Source organism: Camellia sinensis, chromosome 1, assembly GCF_055761805.1.
Source record: "Camellia sinensis isolate YWXY chromosome 1, ASM5576180v1, whole genome shotgun sequence".
Lineage (NCBI taxonomy): Eukaryota > Viridiplantae > Streptophyta > Magnoliopsida > Ericales > Theaceae > Camellia > Camellia sinensis.
The window spans coordinates 60,966,591-60,974,612 of record NC_138961.1 but is presented as its reverse complement, the minus strand read 5'-3'; positions in this window follow the sequence as shown (position 1 = coordinate 60,974,612).

Genomic DNA, 8,022 nt, shown 5'->3' with positions numbered 1-8,022 from the left:
TGATTTGGTACAGCCTTCTCTTAGCATAACTCGAGAGGTAAACATATCTTTATACCATCTAAAATCACTTAAGGTTGGACACGTAAGATCACTAAGTTAATCATGTATGCGAGAATAGATATTAGTAGGAGTACCCATAAAATGTCGGACAATTGTGTAGATTAATGCATTGATACCATCAAGGTGGCAACATCCAATAGTTTCATCAAAGATAGGTAGACCATTATCATCAGTTTGGTTAGCATAAATTATGGATTCTCTTTGTTCTTCAGTTAAATATTTTTCCCACCAAGATTTGAGCATACCAGTGAAACCAGAGGTAAGTAAAGTAACAATTTCAGGTTGAGTATATTGGGGATAATTGGAGAGATAACTATTGGCAACCATAGATAAATGATTTAATTTTTGGAGGATTTGATCTTCACTAAGACCATCAATATTCCATTCGTATAATTTTTTAGCAGATACAGAAAATTGATTATTAAGATTAGTTTCTTCGAATTGGAGATCAACAGGAGTGGGCCGAGAATACCAATTTTTTGTGGTTTGAGGATTAATTTTGGGATAATGAATTTTTGCAAGCTGATTAGAAGATTGGAATTGTTGGGCTAAATAATTTATCTCATTATCAGTGGTGTCAGTTTCAGATTGGCCAGAAACAGACTCAGTATTCGGTTGTTGATTTAAAACAGTAAGACCTTTATCTTTAGAGGGTGAAGCATTATCAGAGGTAGATAGTTTAGTAAATAATTTTTCAATAGCTTTGACAGTGGATTGATCATTAATAACTAAGCTGGTTCGTTTGGAACGATTACTGGGTAGATTAAGTAAAGGTGGATCTAAAGGTTGTTTAGTAGATGTAGTTTGAACAGACTCCAAGTTAGTTTCTATCTTGTCTAATTGTTTGCCGATTGTGTTTAAACACTGATTTGTATAATTATTTTGTTCAATAACTTTTTTAATTTCATTATCATTACCGGGTAATTTGAAAGGTGAAGCAGGGATTTCAGATCCTTGTTGAGTAAGAATGATTTTCTCTAAAGGAGGATGACTAGAACTAACAGAAGTAGTGTCAGAGATTTTCCATTTGTGTTTGGTGATTGTAGTTATTTTTTTGTAATATTTGTCAACATATGTTAATAGAGGTAATTCAAATCCATATTCAATCATAAAATCATACCATTGTCTAGAGATTTTGGACATTTGAGCAGAATTATATTTAGCATAGTAAGCATGTCGTTGTGTTTTATTCGTAGAGGATTTAAATTCAATTAGTAATTTATCTAAAGCTGGTTTGAAATCTTTTCTGATCGTCATTAATTGTAGATTAATCGGAGGTATAAATTCTTCAAAATTAGTTTGAGTTGGCGAATTGTTAGAAGCAATTTCTTCTTCTGGTAAATGTGTGTGTGTGGAATAAATAGGTTTACTGACTTGAGAGGAAGTAGTGTTATCGATACCTTTTAATTTATTAGTAGAAGGTTGACCAGTTTGGCTAAGATGAATTTTGCTATTTTTGCGAAATAAAGGAGTATTAAATATTTCATCTTCAGTTTCAATTTCAGTTGGAACACTAGATGTACTGTGTCGAGAGGATTGACTACGATTAAATTTAATTTGTACAGAACCATCATTAAATTGTTGAATATCTTGGATATCTTGAATTGAGGATTGTTGTGGATTATGTTTATAATTTTCATTAACAGTAACCCATTGATCAGGTAAATCTACATTCTTCCATTCAATCATTTGAGGGACATTAATATGTGATTCGTCAGCAGTACTACTGCTTTGGATTAACAGAGTTTTATCCGTGGGACTCTTATGAAAAGCATGAACATTTAAATTAGTTTGCATACATTTATAATGAACACGGTATATTAGAGCAATATTATGAACCTTCTTTCATGTTAGTAAATGAACCATGTAATTGAATATTTAATGTTAATGCATCTAAAATATGTGGGTCACGTAAACTAAGTGTAAAATCAGGGTAACTACATGTTTAAATTAGTTTTGTATGCAAAAAATAGACTTAAGTATGATTTTAAGTATAACCGTTCATTTTTTTTTAATATAAAACTAATTCAAACATGTTTAACCGTTACCATTAGGATTGAGATTGTCTCAAATTTAAATCTAAAGAAGACTGTCATATTTGGATTTGTAAAGTTTACCACAAGTTCCATTTTGATTATCTGAACAGTTCATTTTATAGGGTCTTTCGTGCATATCATTTATGAAAAAAATTAGTTTGATCCGATAATTATAACATTTTTATTTTATCGTATTTGTCTCTAAAAAAATAGATGCTTTATTTTCAAAAACACTCTTGTCATCTATTTTTTCGAAGAAAAATGTGATTAAATGAGAATGTTATGATTATCGGATCAAGTTAATTTTTTTCATGAATTATATGTATAGGAGACCGTATAAAATGAACAGTTCAAATTATCGAAATGGAACATATAGAGTGCCCAACAAATATGAGCATAACAGTCATATTCAGGTTTAAACTTGAAAAAGAAGTCCAGAATTTACCGTTATTCGATCAATTTAATTTTTTACATTGATAATTTACATAACGAATCTTAAAATATTAACAGTTCAAAATGCCAAATTTGGTCCCAAAAATAGATCCACTAACGGGACTGGACAATCCAATCCAGATTTACAAATTGAAAAGTAGTAATCCTCAAAATTTTAATAATAGTTGATGATACATCTCTAATTTTTTTTCTTCCCCCATCCTATTCTCTTTATTAAAATGAGGAGAAAGAAACTCCTTTAATTGAATAGCAGTAAAGGCCGTTAAACAAATTTAGTGCTAATAAATGTTGCTAAAACTCTAGCTCGAACCATTTTCACCACCCACCCATATATACACACTTGTTTTCTTAACAATCCCCTAGTGACCAACACGAGAAATCATCAACTTCATCAACCATGGAAAAACTCAGCATAGTTTTTGTGATGCTCCTTATGTACATTAGCATTATTGCAATTGCACCTTCAATGGGAGAAATTGCACCACAACCGGCCGATGATGGTGTAGATGCACCGGCAGCTTCCCCCATTGATGCTTACTTGGAAGATTATGATTTAGCAGTTTCACCCATTGATTCTTACTCGGATGAGGAAGTTGAACTCTCATCCACACCATCTCCAAGCTCTTTCTAAAGATGATTTGGGTTTGGTTGTGTTGATCATGTAACCATATAGTTATAGCGAAAGATACTTGAATAGGAAATTATATTTGTTATCCATTATTTTGTTTTATTTTCTATGTAAATTCAAGCAATTAATGTGAAAAATAATAGAACCTATTATGTCATATAAAAAGTTAGAGCAATTTCTCTGGATTGACCGTGCAATTTGGTCTGCTAAACCGCCTACCACAAGGCTTCTTATAATGATCTAAATTGATAATTTTATTGTCATTTATACATTGATCATACATAAAAGAAAAAGAAAAAGAAAAAAAAAAGATTGATTTAATAATGATATAAATACATCTTGCATCACATTTATATGGAAAAAAAATGATAATAAGTATGAGTTTAAAACAAACCATTTATTTAGGATAAATTATGCTAGCAGTCCTTGCATTTTGTTTATTATGTTATTTTGGTTCCTATACTTTTAATTGATTTAATTTTGACCTTTCATTTTAGATTTTGTATCAATTTGATCCAATTAATAATGTTGTTAGGATTTTTGACAAAAAATAATCACTAAGTTTGTTGAGATCTGCTCATTGAGTTAATCAAGTTTATAAATTTTCTCCTAAAAGCATAACACATGTCGTTCATGAGCAAATTTTTTATAAAAAAATGCTAACAAATATAATCAATTAGATCAAATTGAGACAAAATTATAAATTCATAAGTAAAATTGAGCAAATTGAAATTACATAAATCAAAATAACTCAATGACCCAAATATAAGGACTATTAATATACTTAGACTATTTATTTACAAAAATGCTTGAGACCACTAATTAGTGGTACCACTAATGATGTGGTAGTGGGTTCCATCCACTGCCATAGTGTGGTTGTGCCTTGTTTTTTTTTTTTTTTTTTAAAGTGTGCCAACTCATTAGTGGTGCTTTAGAGCACCACTTTTAGTGGTATGTAGCATTGCTGATTTATTTATTTGCATACAATTTGATGTATGATATATTTATAACTATAATGAGGTATTTTGAAAAGAAAGTTAAAAGTCATCTTCTAACTTTTAACCCATTTTGGGTCATGTCACACCCCAACTCGGGTATGACCAGCCGTAGCCCACAGGGCCTTAGCCCAAGGCACTCGTAAGCCTAAACACGAAACCATAATCAAATTGAACAACTAAACAAAAGTCCAATAATAAATAACCAAACTCAATCCAGTGATATGCCACAATTATAAAACGGCAAAACCAACCGTAAACAATACCATCCAACCTTATGGGATGTAAACTGCCCATATATCAAAATAATCCTAAATGAACCCCAATAAAAAAAAATAAATAAATATGCACAACTTGACTTAACAATCTCAAACAAAATAAATGAATGTCCAAGAGGTCCATGCAATTGAGTCCCCATTACGCCATAAGTCCACTCTATGTCCTTCTAACACTTGGAAATGATAAACAACTAAGTCAGCTGATAGCTCAGTGAATAGAAACATGGATAGTAAATACAGTTTTTAAAACAGGGTTCAATTCCAAAATAAGATATATATCACAGAAACCATATTGGCATACAGTTTGGAAAAGACAATCTGTTTCAAAAAGAAGGTTCAACAGTTAAAATACTCATGTCTCTCAAGAACATGATAAATGACATTTTCCACTTAAAACAGATTATAACGTGAACACCACTAATTTTCTGGGTACGAAAAAATAACAAGTAACATGCCACACAGTTCTCAAGGCTATAAGCCCCGTTGGATCCAATACCGAACTAAGAGTTATCCTCAGGGTGGCAACCCGAGCCTTTTCTCTAAGACGATCCGATTGAAGGCCACCTAGCATAATCTAAATTTTTTCCTTACAATCGTTGAGCACTAGAGTCATCACGGCCTAACCTAGATCTGTTTCCTGTTGGCCAGAGTCACCACACACAGTGGAATAATTTCCCTGAACTAAAATATACAGATGGCCCCAATAATAAATACACATCAGTTTCGCAAAACATGGTAGTTCACCATTATAAACATGAGACCAAAACAAATAGGTTACAGTATGCCAAGTTCACACATATTTCAGAAATAATTTGATTCCATTGATAATATAATAATTTATCAAAACAGTTTAGTCCTGAAACAACAATTAAATTTTCCAACAGTTCAGGGTAGGAAAACATTTATAAAAATATGTAGCATGAAACTACTCACCTGGAAACGGAATAATGTAATCATCGAATAGAGTATAAAAGTCCAACTAGTGCCCTAAACCAAGTATGAAAACTACACGTCACTACTAATTTAAAAATACTAAAGAATAGGAACTATACAGCGGTCCCGGTATTTCCTGTTGTTGTTTAACTATAATCCGGACTTGGTTCCGTAGATTCGTTGTTGTCTTATCCTCATTTCTATCCCTTACTCTTTTAATTAGAGTTTTGGGTTGTGTTGGGCAAGTTGGGAATAAGTGGGTCGTGTTTTAAAACTTAGAAATTTTGCCCAGGTTTTGGTCTCTCCGCTCGAGCGGCGATTTGACGCTCAAGCGGGATTTTGTTGTTGCCTCTCCGCTCGAGCGGCAGTTTGGACGCTCGAGCGTGAATCTCCTTTTCTCAGCATTTTGGACATCTGCAAAAAATTCTGGGAGAGTGCATCCGGCGCTCGAGAGGATCTTGGGACGCTCGAGCGTGAACCTGTGTCTGACGCTCGAGCGGGGTGTTGTACGCTCAAGCAGGCCTGTTTTTATATCAGTCCGTAAAATCACCTTTTTGATCACTTTTTGATTTCCTTTCTCTCTCTTACTTTTTCAAAACCTCCATTGGAGAGCACCTCACTCTAAAACCCTAACTTCTCTCTTAGGATTGATCTAGTAGGAGTTGTTTTCTCACCTTGGGCCTTCACAAAAGTTGTGTTGATCGTCGACCGCTATCTTCTATTCTGAAAATTTTGGGATTTGGAGCATTTTCGTTTCTTCATCTCCTTCGTTGAGCCCCATCTTTCGAGGTAGGGATATCCTACTCCTCTTTATGAGCTTTGTCTTTGAATTTTAGCATTTTGATATGTTGGGGGTTGTTGGGTAATTTTGAGAGAGTTTGGGCCTTTGGGTAATTTTACAAAAGTTGGGGTTTTAAATATATAAATCTATATGCATGTTAGGCATAGAGAAATGAGATTAATGTTGGGACATTGATGGAAATGGAACCTTAGGGTTGTTTTGCGAATTATGGTAATTTGCCCTAATTGGTTTAATTAATTAATGCATATAATTAATTGAAGAAAGCGAGGAATTGAATTGAGAATGTTGAAATTGGGAATGTGTGGGACTAAAGAGTGTAGACAAATCATTTGTTGCTCACCTAATTGGAATGTTGATATATTATCCATTTGTGCATTTATTTCCTGTTTAGAAATAATTGCCTTGGGCTACCGGTGGAGGGTAGCATTGATTGTTGTAGACAATGCATGATGATTAGGCAAACTAAAACTAATCAATCGGATGTGTCATAGAGTATGACGGTTGATAGAATACATTAATTTTATGTATTGAGTGATTGTGTATATGACCAATGTGTTTATATGCATTATGTGTAGACGGTTGGTAGAATACATTAATTTTATGTATTGATTGATTGTGTATAGAACCCTTGTGTTTATATGCATTGTGTATAGAGGAGGAGATGAGGGATGTACTCCGCGGTTTAGAGGAAGATGGGGGATGTACCTCTAAACCGGATAGGATTGGGAGGAGATGGGGGATGAACTCCGTAGATACAGCTCATACGCTTGTCTAGAGAAGTGAAGATACAGCTCATATGCTTATCTTTGTGAAGTGAAGATACAACTCATATGCTTATCTTTGTGAAGTGTAGATACAGCTCGTATGCTTGTCTAGTGAAGTGTAGATATAGCTCATAGGCTTGTCTAGTGAAGTGTGGATACAGCTAATATGCTTATCTGTTGATGTGTAACATGCTTATCTATTGGAATGTTGATATAGCTCATATGCTTATCTGTTGTAATAGTGATATAGCTCATATGCTTATCTATTGAAAAGTTTGTTTGATTGATATAGCACTAAAATGTATATCATCATCGTTTGTAAAGTATGGATGTAGTTTATGTGTTATTGATACAACACCAAAATGTGTATCCACCGTGAATTTTGAAAATGTTCTAGTGATGAACTATAATCTCATCAAAATGTTTTGGCCAGAGTACTGAACCCTGTTTTCAAACTCAAAGTTGAATAAGAAATGAAAAGTGAATTGTAACATAGGTTTGGTTGTCATGGAATTGAAATAAGATGTAAATGGAAGTGTAAGTATCGACCATCTATCAGTTGCTAATCTTTTAATCATTGTTCATAGTTGGTTTAGTATATCTCTGCTGGGCTGTGGCTCACCCTTTATGGGAACATCATTTTCAGGTACAGGTAGCATGCCGCCTCTAAGGACATAGCTTGGGAGGCTAGGGGCAAGACATACTTTTGTTGCCTTATTTTTCCTTTTGATGTATTACATGTAAATTCAAGCCAAGGGCTTAATGTGTAACCGAGTTAATACTCTCTTTTGTAACCAAGTGATAACTTGGAAAGCTGTAAGCCCGTAGGGCATTTACTTTTGTTGTTAACGTGTAATACTTTTGTAATGAAGTACTCTGATTAATTGAGCGAATGTGGATCTTTTGTATATAAATGTATGTTTATATTGATGGGTTTAATGTTTTTTTTTTTTGAGGGCGTTACAAACTAAGTAACCTCAAACTAAAGCACACTAACATGGCTCAATAGGGCTGAGCAAGGAATCCATGAAATCCGTAATCCGATCCAGTCCAGTCCAATCCGATAGGTTTGG